At 40.5% G+C, this 15379-nt stretch overlaps 1 long non-coding RNA gene across 1 annotated transcript in view; it reads left to right on the top strand.

The window, feature by feature from the left end:
- LOC107127986 (uncharacterized) overlaps positions 1-15379 on the top strand; it is an 89343-nt gene that overhangs the window by 28782 nt on the left and 45182 nt on the right. The window lies entirely within an intron of this gene.

The raw sequence follows: 15379 nt of genomic DNA, 5'->3' as shown, positions 1-15379 counted from the left end.
TGCTGATGCTGGAGATAGAAGGCAAAAAGGTGTTTCTTGCTCTCCAGATGGTCACTGTGCCACTAAAACGTAGACAATAATTTAGTAGCCATAAGGCTCATCATATCTGTGTTCTTGTAATAGCTTTTTTCCTGGAACACATTCCTCTCTGGCTTTTATACATTTTCTCCTCATCCCCAGCTACTACGACCTCTTGTTTTATGATCTTATTCCTGCATCACCTTCTACCATTCCAAATACACCTACTTTCAGACAAATGTTTTTCCAGGCTGGGTGCGGTGGCTCACGCCCGTAATCCCAGCACTTTGGGAGGCCGAGGCGGGTAGATCACGAGGTCAGGAGATCGAGACCATCCTGGCTAACGCGGTGAAACCCCGTCTCTATAAAAAAAAAAAAAATTAGCCGGGCGTGGTGGCAGCGCCTGGAGTCCCAGCTACTCGGGAGGCTGAGGCAGGAGAATGGCGGGAACCCGGGAGGCGGAGCTTGCAGTGAGCCGGGATCGGGCCACCGCACTCCAGCTTGGGCGACAGAGCAAGACTCTGTCTCAAAAAAAAAAAAAAAAAAAAAGTTTTTCCTTTAACATTTGTTCATGCTTCTTCACACAGAATTTTTCAATAGTCACACAATGGATTCAGGGTTAAAGATGTAGCTCTGTGGCTTGTCACATGGTTACTGGTCCTGTCCCAGGCCTTCTCTTCCTGTTTGTTTCGGCACTGGACCATTGGTAGCTCCGTGTGTCCTTTGTATGCCTCTGTAGCTACACATTTCTGCTTAAAAATGTGTTTTTACAGATGCATGCGTTCGCTGATTTTGATGTGGAATTAAGAACTGCTCTTTTTCTGGGTTTTGGACAATTTGAATGTGATCTTTCTAATTGTGGCATTCTTCATGTTCCTTTTGTTTGTTAATCTTCCTGAATGTGTGAGTTTATGGTTTTCATCAAATATAAAATGAGTTAAATTTCTAATAATTTTCTTTGCTTTGTCCAATATTAATATAGTTAATTTAGCTTTCTTTTGATAGTGTTAGTGTAGCATATCTTTTTCTATCTTTTTATTTTAACCTACTTGTGTTTTATATTTAAAGTGGGTTTTTTTGAAGGCAGCTTATAGTTGGATCTTGACTTTTTAAATCCAATTCAACAATTACTCTTTTAATTGACCTGTTGACATTATGTGTGTGTGTGTCTATATATATTTATATATACTGTGCATATACATATATTTATATATACTGTGCATATACATATATTTATATATACTGTGCATATATATATATTTATATATACTGTGTGTATATATATATTTACATATACTGTGTGTGTGTATATATATATAAAAGTATATGTATATACTTTTTTTTTTTTTTGAGACAGAGCCTTGCTCTGTCATCCAGGCTGGAGTGCAGTGGTGTGATCTTGGCTCACTGCAACCTCTGCCTCCCAGGTTCAAGCAATTTTCATGCCTCAGCCTCCTGAGTAGCTGTGACTACAGATGTGCACCACCACAACTGGCTAATTTTTGTATTTTTAATAGAGACAGCATTTCACCATATTGGTCAGGCTGCTCTTGAACTCCTGACCTCAAGTGATCTGCCTATCTCAGCCTCCCAAAGTGCTGGGATTACAGGTGTAAGCCACTGTACCCAGCCAGACCATTTATATTTAGTGTAGTTATTGTTATGATTGGATTTAAATCTATTATCTTAGTTTTGCTTTCTATTTGTCTCATCTGTTTTTGTTTCCTCTCATTTCCTGCCTTAGTTTGCATCCATTTTGTGTTTTTGATGTATCTGTTTTATCTCCTTTTTGGTTTATAAGCTATAACTCTCTGTTGTGATTTTTTTGTGGTTAATTTATTGTTTGTGAGTATCTTTAACTTATCACAATCTTCAGGTATAGTATAAGAACCTTGTAACCATCTCTTTCCATTTATCTCACCGTGATCTTTGTTCTATTATTATAGCACAATTTACTTCTACATATATTACAAACACCTTAATACATTGTTATTCTTTTAGCTCTAGTTTATTATCTTTTGCAATTTAAGTAGTTTTTTTTTTCTTTCATTACTTTAAAGACACTGTTCCATTGTCTTCTGACTGACATTATTTCCAGTGAGAAATCTACTGTCTTCCTCATCTTTGAATGACTCTGGACACAGTGTCACAATGTGTCCCTTTTCTCTGGCAACTTTTCAGAATTTTTCTTTTTCACTAGTGTTGGGCAATTTGATTTTGACACATATTTGTGTGGTTTTCTTCATGATTTTTTTTTTTTAAGCCTTGTGGCTTGCTGAACTTCTTAGATGTATAAGTATATAGTTTTTATCAAATTTAAAAGGTTTAGGGCCATTATTTCTTTGTTATTATTGTTTTCATTTTCTTCTCTCTTTCCTCTTTTTATGAGGACTCCAGTCTTACTTTATTAGGAGTCTTGAAATTGCGCTATAGATCAGTGATGCTCTACCCTACAAGCTCTAGCTCCCATGGTATCTGCAGACTCCAGTTTTGTCCGTTCAACCCATAGAGTCTTCCAGGCTCAGCCTGGGCTGGCACCTCCTCATACTCAAGTCTAGAAACTTTGTCTGAAAGATAAGCTCCCTCCCTTCGTTTGTGTCCTCTGTCATCACTCTCCTTTGTTGTTTAATGTCCAATGTCTTAAATATCGTTGTTTCCTGGGTATGTTTCTGGTTACTAGTTGTTTCAGGTGAGAGGACAAATGTAGTCTCTGCTGCATTTGATTTGAATTTTGCTTCTTCCAACACTTCTTAATTTTAGGCCATTAGACCAACTTCTGCTAAAATTTTGACAGGTATTGAGGAAAGCTCAAACCAGTGAAAAAAGTGACTAAATTATCATCCTGGAATCAGAAAATAATCTATATTGTTTATTGTTAAGACTGTTTAGTTTGTGTGGAAGAGAATAATGGGAGAATAATGGCTATAGAATTAAATAGAGAGAAAATCAAATTCCAGCTTTAAGTTTCACATTACAAATTTGTAAAAATGTCAATATTCAGTGAAGATACATTAAAATGTTTCTGATCATAACGTGATTGGATGAATCTGTGCTGATGAATATTAAACTAATGCTGAGAGTTAACATAACAGGGTTATGGAGAACATGGCTCTGGACTCAGCCTGCCTAGCTTTGAATCTTTGATCCACCTCAGAATAGTAATGTGACCTGAATAAAGTCATTTAACTTTTAGGTGTTTCAGTTTCTTCATCCGTAAAATAAGGTAGTCATGAATATAACATGATTTCATTTTGTAAAATATTTAGACAAGTGCCTGGCATCTGGTGCTCTAAAATGTTCACTAACAACAGCAAACACAAGGCAAAGAGCACCCAAATAAATATAATGTTTCATGTTTTGCTGTTTTCAGCAAAATTAGTATTAGGAAACAGTGGAGACAGACGAATTAAAAGGCAATTATTATAGCAATCCAGTCTAGTGGTAACATGGCTGAACTTGCCATAGAAAGCAGGAATAGAAAGGAGATCATTATTGGAAAGACTTTGCTGAGGATAAACACACAGAATTATAAAGATCTGGAGTCAGGATGAGAGGGAAAGGGGATGGACCAAACAACAAATGAAAAGATGGAATCTACTGCCTGGGACAATGTAGGAACTGAAATTGTAGGTCAGAGTTCATTCAGTTTTATAGCTGTAGATACAAAGGACTTCCAGGGGAAATGCTCAGGGGAGCAGGGGAAGCAGGTCTGTATCTCAGCAGAGAGACCACAGAGTGAGAAACACTTATCTTGGAGATGATTGCATGGGGTAGAGAGAGGAGGTCCCAAGAACAACTTGTAGGGAGTGAGGCAGAGAGTTCTGAGAGCATAAAGAAGGACACATTAAAGAAAGAGGAGAATCAGGACAGCAGAATATGACACACTTCCTGGGAAAACAGAGTTTGAAGAAGGATGAAGCTAGTAGACCCAGGAATGACAAAAGGCTATTGCATGTGACTGCTGAAGAATCACAGTGACTTTCACAAAAATCACTTCAGATAGGTATCAGTATCAGAACAGATTGCAGTGGGCCTGTGTATTAGTCTGTTCTCACACTACTATAAAGAAATACCTGAGACTGAGTACTTTATAAAGAAAAGAGGTTTAATTGGCTCATGGTTTCACAGGCTGTACCAGAAGCATAGCGACATCTGCTTCTGGGGAGGCCTCAGGAAGCTTCCAATCATGGTGGAAGGCAAAGGAGAAGCAGGCACTTCACATGGCTGGTACGGGAGCAAGAAAGAGAGCAGGGAGGGGCCACACACTTTTTAAACAAGTAGATCTCATGAGAACTCTATCATGAGAATGCACAAGTGGAATGGTGCTAAATCATTCACGAGAAACTGCCCCCATGATCCAATCACCTCCAACCAGGCCCCTCCTCCAACACTGGGTATCATAATTTGACCTGAGATTGCGGCAGGGACACAGATCCAAATCATGCCATCACGTGCGGATGGTGAAGTCATCGAAGTGTGAATAGCCTGTGTTTTAGAAGGTTTTGCACTGATTAGACAGCTCTGGAAAAGCAGATTGAAGGGTGAGTTTGATGAAGGCAAGATTTCTCTCTTCGATCCTTCAGCATCACACTTGTACAAGAACATACTGAAGACAGAATGTCTAACTACAGAATCTCAGGCATCAGAGCAGGCTGGTGAGGGAGGCCCCTTGTGCAGCAGGTGGTTTTTCAGCATTCTTTGTACTCGCTGACACATGGGGCCCTGTCAGTCCTGGGCCATCTGTGTTTATATTCTGCAGCATCTTTTTGCTTCCCTATGTATGCATCAGATTCATGCCGAGAGCTTGTTAAAATGCAGACTCCAGGGTCCCACCTTGGAGATTCTGTTTTAATAGATCTAGGGTGGGGTCCAAGAATCTGCACATAAAAATACTAAGTTCTTGAGTAGGCAGTACATTCACACGGTTCAGAAGGTACTAAAGGACATAGGGTGGAAAACCACCTTCCTACACGTGTTTCTCGGCTGCTCCATCTCCCTATTCCAAGCCTTCAATTTTATTGGTCTCTGTTATAGTCCATAGGAATTTAAAAAAACGTTTTGGCTTTTTCTTGTTTTTGTTTTCAATGAATGAAATGACATGAGCTTAAATATAATTAGAGAGTAGAAGCTATAGTTGGAGGAGAGAATGAACCATATATGTGAGAGAGAAGAAAATCCACGGAGGATTGAACACACAGATATGATTTATAGTTCGTAGAAACATGAAGCAGAGCCTCTCCTCTCTAGGCATCTCAGATTTCAAAATGCAAATAGCAATGGAATAGAACTAGAAGAACTTAGTCATCTTCAGATATTGGCCTCCTGTATACATCAGTTTAAGAGCAGAAATCTTGAATCTGTGCGTGGGTACCATGGTCAATTGCTTGTGTGTTTCTTCTTTATTGTTAATCTTCTACTTTTTTCTTGATACCAAACTTATTGAATGAAAAAAGTGATAAAGTCTTGCCCCGCTGGTTCACTGAACGTATGAACTCTATGCATCCCTCATGGTTTTATTTTGGATGTCAGGCCATACAGAGAGGCCATAGACAACATTTAATGAATTTAAAAGGTATAACTTCACAGCACCAAAATTTTAATAAATGAAGACAAGCACACACTGCTGAATTTCCTCAGTTCTGCCATGTTCTATTTATCTTTCTCACCCTCTGCATTTTAAATAACCCTTCCGTCAACATTGTAGGTATTCAAGTTTCAAATGTCGTCTAAGGGTAAATAGCCCTCTCGCTAATAAGTTTTCCTGTACTTGACATAGTTTTTGGCAAAAGGTTGTTCTAAATATTGACAATAAAGGGTGAAGATTCTACATTTTGTGTGCATTTCTTATTTTGTAAGGTTATTTTTTAAGAGAATAATAATTTTGGAAAGTCTGATTCAAACATCAGTTTAGAGTGAACATTTCTTGCCAACTTGAATTTAAAGTCTTATGCAAAAGCTCAGAATGCCACCAGCTCAGTTAAAGACTATCCCACCGAGACGGGACTAAATCCACTATGCGTGCCGAGCCCTGGGACAGAGCTACAGAATTCCTCTTTGAAAAGTGCTGGGATACAGATTAAGGCTGAAGAATATGCTTTAAAATAACGGTGACTGGATGTTTCAGTGAAAAAAAAGGAGGAGTGGGTGAGAGATTATAGTAACTAAATATGAAAAAAAAATCAGTTTTCTTTTGACAGTTTCTTCTTTTGAATTATTTTGAAGACAATTAGTTTATTGACAGACACTGTGGTTGTGGATGTGAGCTTTTATCAGCATGGATTAAGTTAGGTGAGTTTATGTTTCAGAATCCGAAGATGCCCTTTAGGGAGTAGTCAACTTAAGCTGAAGGTAAATAGAGGACGTTATTTCAGCTGAATTGCAGAGGTGTATAAAAAACGGAGTGATTCTTCATAACACAGAAAAATGAAATGAATTTTTCTTATTGTGTCTTTGTATTCATTTTGACTTTGACATTTTTACTAGAATTAGCTATATAAAATAAGTCAGATAATAAAATAAAATGGGTATAAATCCTTTGATAACTTTTTATGGTGATGTTTATCGGTATTACCCATAAATAGAAAAGACTTAAATGGGCATTAGATGGTATTTTAGAAGGATATTCAAAATATCCTAGCTTTCAGTAAGATATGAACATGACTAATTACATTATATTTCCTATATATATTAAATGTATAAGTATTATAGATTTTTTGAATTATAAAATGATTTTATTAGGCTGCTGCAAAAGTAATTGCCATTACTTTAAATGGCAAAAACCGCAATTACTTTTGCAGCAACCTAATAGATAATTTTGACTGCACCACTAGTAGGTTGGTTGAGAGGTAACATTTCCAATTATATTAAGAAATCATTAAAAAATATTAATATTTTTAGATTTGTTTTAAGGTGAATAGAAGTGAAATATAATATGTTTAGAAAAATATTTTATGTTTATAAATATTGGGAAACTTTACCTTTTAAAACACCATTATTTAAAAAGAAAATTGGAAATGTATTAGTCTATCCCTTTTTGAAAGTGTCACTCATTTCTCATGAAGACTAGTGACTTATTTGGTGTAAACAAACTTTGCCATTGTTCAGGCAGCTGTAAAACATGAAAGTTATTTTTGCTTTTCAACAGATAATAAAATAAATGCTTTGAAATCACTTTTTAAGAAAAACGATTTATTAATAGAAGACATGGTCTTCCTTGGATATAAAGATGTCATCAATATTTTATTTTTTGTCTTCAATGTGCAAGTTCTAAATTTCTTCTTTATGTATTTGAAAATAAATCTTGTGTAAGACTAAGAAAATATTTAAAATATGCGGGCTAAGTCATGACTATTTTACGCGCGTCCATGTGAAGAGACCACCAAACAGGTTTTGTGTGAGCAATAAAGCTTTTTAATCACCTGGGTGCAGGCGGGCTGAGTCGGAAAAGAGAGTCAGCGAAGGGAGATAGGGTGGGGCCGTTTTATAGGATTTGGGTAGGTAAAGGAAAATTACGGTCAAAGGGGGGGTTGTTCTCTGGCTGCTGCCAGGGGTGGGGGTCACAAGGTGCTCAGTGGGGGAGCTTTTGAGCCAAAATGAGCCAGGAGAAGGAATTTCCCAAGGTAATGTCATCAGTTAAGGCAGGGACCAGCCATTTTCACTTCTTTGGTGGTGGAATGTCATCAGCTAAGGCAGGAACAGGCCATTTAAATTTCACTTCTTTTGTGATTCTTCAGTTACTTCAGGCCATCTGGATGTATACAAGCAGGTCACAGGGGATATGATGGCTTAGCTTGGGCCCAGAGGGCTGACAGTGACTATTCAATTAAGTTATGTCTGTGTTTATTGGGGGGTAAATTCTCAGTCTTCTGAGTCAAGGAACAGTGATTTCTCCCAATATTAAATTCTTTCTCTTAGTTCCACTCCTCATCTTGGAAATGTGCCTTCCAGTGCCTTGTAATGTAAAACAGATACTTCTAAAACTTCTGAACTACACCATTAGTTCTTTCCTTCTTTTTTCTCTGTTATTCTTTACTCTGATTAAAGTAAAACAAACCAAAAAGGAAAAAAGAAACAACTAAAAGCAACTAAACAAGCCATATTAACAACTCAACTTTTGCACTATTCAAGAAGCCTTCTATTGGTGAATGGCTTGAAATGGCCAATTTGCATTAGAATGATCCCTCTTTGGTTTTCTTGTATAACATGAAAATCACAGCATTTCCTTAGCGGAAGCCCAGACAGTGTATGGTTTGTAAAATTACCACAGTTTGTACAACTAGGTCTTTACTGCTGTGTGAATTGGTCTCTTAGAATAGCTTTAGAATAGGCAAAGAAAGCAGTTTTCCCCCACCGGGTGTGTGTGTGTGTGTGGTGGTGGGGGGTGGTGGTGTGTGTATGGTATGTGGCGTGTGTGCATGCAGGCTTGCTATACAGTAGGATTATTAATAGATTTCTAGAATGTACAGTGTGCATACTGTATGCCTGGACCTGCTACAGACTTCACTTGTAGAGAATGGTAATTTGAAAAATGCTGTAAAATTGGATACACATTATTTAACATAGGAAATCTTTCTTTTTGATGCACGTCACATACTTTCTGTTGTGTGTATCAGTAGTTGATGTTTTAAAACCATTGTAGTAAACTATAAATGACATAATAGTTATGATTTTAATTATTTGGATCTGTGCAATTCATTGGCATTAAATACATTCACAATGTTTCAGAACCCTCGCCACTATCTATATCTAAAACTTGTCATCATTTCAAACACAAACTCTGTGCCCATTAATCAGTAACTTCCCCCACACCCCGGCTGCTGCTAACTTCTTGTCTACTTTCTGTCTTTAGGAATTTATCCAGTCAAGGTATCTTGTGTAAGTGGAACCATACAACATTTTTTCTTCTGTGTTTGGCTTCTTTCACTTAGCATAATGTTTTTAAGATCTATCCACGTTGTAGCATATGTCAAAATGATACAGACAGGAGACAGGGAAATACTGTGTAGAAGAGGGAGGTTCCCTGGCAAAGGCCTCACCCTCAAGCCTGGAGACCCATGGACCTAAGTGGGAGCAGCATTTCGGTTTTTGTGCCCAAAAAGTTGCTTTTTGGCCCGCCACGCCTCCCTATCCGGTACCCATATAAACCCTGAACCCCAGGCTCCAGAAGCAGATGAGAAGGAGATGAGACAAGCAGACGAATGGCAGAACGATGTGGCAGAGAAAGAGAGAAGAGGAACGTTTGAACACCGAGAGGACTTCGTCTGGGGGCAGTTGGAGAGATCGGCTGCTTGACAGCCAAATTCTGGGGGAAGATCATCTTCCCGCTCCGTCCTCCCTTCCGGTTCCCCATCCATCCTGCTGAGAGCCACCTCCACCACTTCATCCTTCAAGCCCATGTGTGACCCAATTCTTCTAGGATACTAGGCAAGAGCTCAGGATACAGAAAGATGTCACACTGGTCCTCTGCCCTTGTGAAAAGGCAGAGGGTCCACTGATCTGGTAAACGTAAGCTGTCTGCGGATGGCAGGCTGAAAGCATTGTAACACAGGGGTTGCAGGCATCCACCCTTAGATACGACTGCAGGGCCAGAGCCCAAAGCACCTGCCCCGGCTCCTGCACTTGCCCCAGCTCCTGCACCTGCCCATCTGTGTGCTCCCCGTCCTGTCAGGGTATGAGCAGCAGCAGTGACACAACAGGCAAGCCACACCCCTGTCACATGTCCTGCAAGAGGGATCAGGGCACTCTCCTGTTTCTTATTTATTTATTTATTTTATTATTATTTTTTTGAGATAGAGTCTCGCTTTGTTGCCCAGGCTGGAGTGCAGTGGCACAATCTTGGCTCACTGCAAACTCCGCCTCCTGGGTTCATGGCATTCTTCTGCCTCAGCCTCCTGAGTAGCTGGGACTATAGGCGCCCACCACCACGCCCGGCTAATTTTTCGTGTTTTTAGTAGTGGCAGGGTTTCACTGTGTTAGCCAGGATGGTCTCGATCTCCTGACCTCGTGATCCGCCTGCCTCGGCCTCCCAAAGTGCTGGGATTACAGGAGTGAGCCACCGCACAAGGCACTCTCCTATTTCAAAATTTTCATTTCTTTGTCTGGCTGAAGAATATTCCATCATGTATAGAGGATACACTGTATATCCACTGATCTGTTGATGGATACTTGGGCTGCTTCTGCCTTTCGACTATTGTGAGTAATACGGCAGTGAACACCGGTGTGCAAATATCTGTTGGAGTCCCTGCTTTCCACTCTTTTGGCTATACTGAGTGCAATTGCTGGGTCATATGAAAATCTGATGCTCACCTTTTTGGATAACTGTCAAACTATCTTCCACAGTGGTCACACCATTTTCACAGTGAAAATGTAGCTTCAAAGTCTGGTCAAGTTCTGAACTGAGTTTTTCCATTTCCAAGAGTGCCATCATTTACTTTCCTGAAAATACTCCTTGTGCCTCATGTTCACAGTATCGGAAGCGTTCTGATAGTAGCTGAATCTCTCATTTTCTGGGAAATTCATTTAGATTCTTGCCTAGCTAAAAAGGATTTTAATTTGATTATCCTATGGAGAACACTAGACATAGAAACACGGCTGGCTGGGTCTTTAATCCTGCAGATTCTCCCTATTTTCTCTGCCTCGAATTTCCTGCCTCCCTGCTTTTCTCTGTGCTGCTCTGGAATACTGGTTACTTACAATGAGTCCTCGCTTTCTACGAAGTCAAACGCAAACCCCGAGCACAGTATTCATTGCCCTGCCCAGGTCCTCTAAGCTTGATCTCACATCTTATTCTTAACTTTAACTGTGTGTGTATTCAAGGTGGAAGGCACACCATGATTCTTGTTCATGGTTTTTGACATTTGGCCTTGCTATGCCTTCTACCTGGAGGAGCACACCTAACCTCTAAGGATTCATTTTTCAAATCTCAGGCGTGTGCCTCAGGATGCTGAGCATCATGGACAGGCTCCCAGGCCTGTGGCTTTCAGTTGGGGATGTCAGTGGGGAGCCCTGGCAGGGGCTCAGAGGAAGGGAACAGGGAGAAGTTAGGGAATTTAGTCCTCAGCGCCTGCTGTGAGGTCACTTCCTATTGGCTGCCTCCCTTGACTAAAGCTTGCTGCTTCCCTATGAGGCTTCTTTCGCCTATCTCTGTTTGCCTCCCTGTGACTGGGAACTGCTCTTGGTGACACTTGTCACTTTGAGCTTTGGCTGTGATGACTCCAGGTTGCTGAGTTGCAGTTGGCTTCCTCACACCCAAAACTCTGTTTACAGACGTGCCTCCGTAAATAACCCTTCCTCAGGTTCCCTGGCTTGACAGTGCCCTCTGCTTCCTCTGGGACCTTCACAGCCAAGTCTTCCTCCATCACACCGGGTGGAAACCAATCCCCTCTTCCCCCAAGTCCCTATAGCGGTTTGTACGTCTTTTAACACATAACATATTGTAGAGATTTATGTGTATATGGTAACTCCCATTTTAGATGATCAATTTCCTATGGGAGGATATTGTGTTTTACTTATTTTTACATTTCCTGTGTTCCTTCCTTGAAAGAATAATTTTTTATGACTGGTATAAAAGCCACACTAAAAAGAATACCGTTAGTTTTAGGTAAAGGATTTTCACAGCCATTGTAGCTCTGATGTGGCCATGGAGTACATTGGAGGGTGTACTTTAAAAGGTTATCTCATTTCAAAGAATGAAAAATGTTGAAGTGTATTAAAAGCAAATTAAAATTATGTTATTGAAATTGCAATGATGACCTTAGTTACATAGAGAATTTGAAAATTAGTACCTGTTTCTGTACAAAATCATTAATTTTGAAAGAGCTTGAGGTGATCCTGTTTTAGGACATAACAGATCTATAATTAAACCCATAGAAGAGTATTTCTTTTATTGCAATATGTAGGGTGCACATGCATTTCAGATGCAATTTTATAAAGCAATATCTTGAAAACAACTCCACTCAAATTGGTAATTTCAGATTGTTTGCAAATTCTCATCCCCCTCTACTGTCTTACTCCTATCGGTAAACAAACATGGTGATGTCAGTCAAACAGCTCTTTCTTCACCTAAAATATTCTGCCACAGAGATTGTCACGTGGAGTCTGCTCACTGTCACCCATCCCCAGCTCCTTTTTTTCCTTTAATAAATTCATTCTAACCAAGACTTTTCCCTGCCCCCTTCTCTAAGACAGCTCTTGTCAAAATCACCCGTAAACATCATGCAAATCTAGCCACCAATTCTCAGTTTTCCTCTGATTTGATATTTTGGAAGCCTCTGAAATCATAGACTAGATTTTCTTCCTTCCTTTCTTTTTTTTAAATGTTTGTTTGTTTGTTTGTTTGTTTGGAGGTAGAGTCTCCCTCTGACACGATCTGTACGCACCACAACCTCTGCCTTCTCGGTTCAAGGGATTCTTCTGCCTTAGCCTCCTGAATAGCTGGGATTACAGGCGTGTGACACCACGCCTGGCTAATTTTTGTATTTTTAGTAAAGACAGGGTCTCACCATGTTGGCCAAGCTGGTCCCAAACTCCTAACCTCAGGTGATCTGCCTGCCTTGACCTCCTAAAGTCCTGGGATTACAGGCAGGAGCTACTACACCTGGCCGAGATTTTCCTCCTTCAAACATGGTCTGCACTTGACTTCTGGGACACTCCTGTGCCCACATTGTCCCCTACATCTCTGGCCATTTCTCCATCCCCTTTGGGGACTCCTCTTTCTCTCCATCAGTTCTTGATGGGGTGTGGCCTTGGGGCTCTTCTTCCTTCTCTCCACTCTGCCTGTAAGTGTTCATTCATCCTGAACCATGGCTAAGAACACCAACAGCACACTAATGACATTGATTTCCAGCCTGAGAACTGTCCCTGACCCTGAGACTGGTACAAAACCCAGCCTGTTCATCAGCTCCATGTGGAGGCCCATAGGCATCTCTAACTGCTGGCATGCAACACGGGACCCTCGGTTCTTACTCCCTCCCACCCTATGCCCACAATTTACCACTTCCCGGGCTCCCCCATCTTCACTCATCGTATGGCTATTATTCACTCAATTCTTAGTCAAAATGTTTGCATTCTCTTGAGTCTTCTCTCTCTCTCTTTTATTTCAAAATATTTTTATTTATTTAAAATTTATTTCATAAATAGTAGAATTTTTTTCCCCACATCTTTATTGCTCGCCCGAAGTTCCACCTCCTAAGAGATAACCACTGTGATTTATTTACCTATGCTTCTACAGTCTTTTTTTTTTACAGTTATAAAAACATGCAAATATAATTTTTTATTCTCCTTTTTTACTTCAAGGGTAACAAACTAAAAATGCTCTTTTGTACTTTTTTTGAAGTTGGGTTTCTTGAGGGGAAATTTATATTCAGTCATTTTATTGAACCCTAACCCTGATCCTGAAAATGTGTCTGGTACTATGAGTTTCAACAAATGCATACAATCATGTAAACACCACCAACATGAAGATACAGAACGGACCCACCACTCTTTCAGAACATTTCTTCGTGCTTCTTAGAAGTCAGTACTGTTCCCTCCACCCCAGCTCCTGGCAAGCCCTCGTCTGATTTCCGTCTTGATGGCTTTGCCTTACACAGGAGGTGACACAGATGCAGTCATGCAGTGTACAGCCTTCTGGTTCTGGCTTCTTTCACTTAGCCTAAGTTGTTAGCTATTCGTCCAGGTCATTGCATGAATCAGCACTTTGTTCTTTTCATTTCTGAATAGTATTCTGTTTAGAGGTTAAACCTTGTTTTTCTCATTTAATATATCTTTCCTTGCCAGTCTATGGAAAGCTTTCTCCTTTTCACCGCTGTGACATCATCTACACACGAATGTATCACGCTTTAGTCAGTTTCAAGAGTCATGGCTGTCATGCATACTTCCCCTTCTCCACCACACACCATGATCTGAAGCTTTGCCTTCTCCCTCTCTGTGTATGCTGACTCTGATCAGTGCTCCCCCGGTGGCCTTAAACCTGTGTCTCGGAGACCTCCCACTTCAGGGGATCTCACTGAGCAAGGGCCCAAGCAAGCTAGGCTTCTCAAGCCATTGCTGTATTTGCACCAAGACCAAGGACTTGCCCCTCAAGGTCGGCTCCATGCTAACGGTTGAGTGCTGCAGAGCACGGGAGCTGCCCATTCCGGGGACACATGAGATTTCTTGTTGGCATATTCGGCTCAAGGACTCCTTGCAGGCTTTTTTGAGCCACCTTAGATGGTCAAAAGGCAGTTTTACCAGGGCAGTCTAAGATGCTTCTGCCCAGACCTTTGTTGAGTCAGACTTGCATGTCCCAGCATTTTCCAACTTCCTCCCTGTTGCCTTCCATGCAGTCATCTCCCATAATAAAATTCTTGCCTAGTTAATCCCATTTTGCAATCTGTTTTTCAGAGAACTCAGATTAATGTTGCTCCCAATTTCCACTGCAACCTCTGTACTCCAGCTTCCATCATCTCTCTCCGGGTCTCCTAGTCTTCTTGCACCAATCCTTGTTCTTGGGTGATCTATTAATATTATCGACAGATAATTATCTTCCAAAAATGTAAAATACGTCACATCACCTCCTGCATACAACTAAAGGATTTCCCTTTCCTTTAAGTTAAAACCCACACCTTGATGCCCTTATACAATCTAATCCTGGTCTTCCTCTCCTCCCTCATCCTTTCCTTTTATCCTCATGCTCTTAGAGTCTTAATGGGGCTCTCACTATTTCTTTTTTTCCTTTTTTTTTTTTTTTTTTTTTGAGACAGAGTCTTGCTCTGTTGCCAGGCTGGAGTGCGGTGGCATGATCTCAGCTCATTGCAACCTCCACCTCCCGGGTTCGAGTGATGCTCCTGCCTCAGCTTCCTGAGTAGCTGGGATTACAGGCATGTGCCACCGCACCTGCTATTTTTTTCTTTTTTGTATTTTTAGTAGAGATGGGGTTTCACCATGTTGGCCAGGATGGTCTCGATCTCTTGACTTCGTGATCCATCTGCCTCGGCATCCCAAAGTGCTGGGATTACAGGCGTGAACCACCGCGCCCGGCCTGACTCTCACTATTTCTGACCATGAAATGCTCCTTCTACAGATTTTCGAATGGTCTGCTCCTTCTCCTCATTCAAGTCACTGCTTAGATGTCACGTCCTCAGAGACCCCTTTCTTGATAACTTCCTCAGCCCTCCTGCCTGATACTGTACATCTTTAACCATGTTTTAATTTTTTCATACATGATACAACTCTCTGAATTTATATTACTGATGATTTGTTTACTTGCTAACCCTCTGTCCTCCTCCAGGAAGGTAGCTTCATGTTCTGTATTCCATATTCATCATCATGAACATTGTCAGCACTCAGCAGATGCTCAATAATTATTTGCCAATGAGTAAGT

Source organism: Macaca fascicularis, chromosome 17, assembly GCF_037993035.2.
Source record: "Macaca fascicularis isolate 582-1 chromosome 17, T2T-MFA8v1.1".
Classification (NCBI taxonomy): domain Eukaryota; kingdom Metazoa; phylum Chordata; class Mammalia; order Primates; family Cercopithecidae; genus Macaca; species Macaca fascicularis.
Note: the sequence above shows the minus strand (reverse complement) of the source record. Positions and strands in the feature narration are given on the sequence as shown.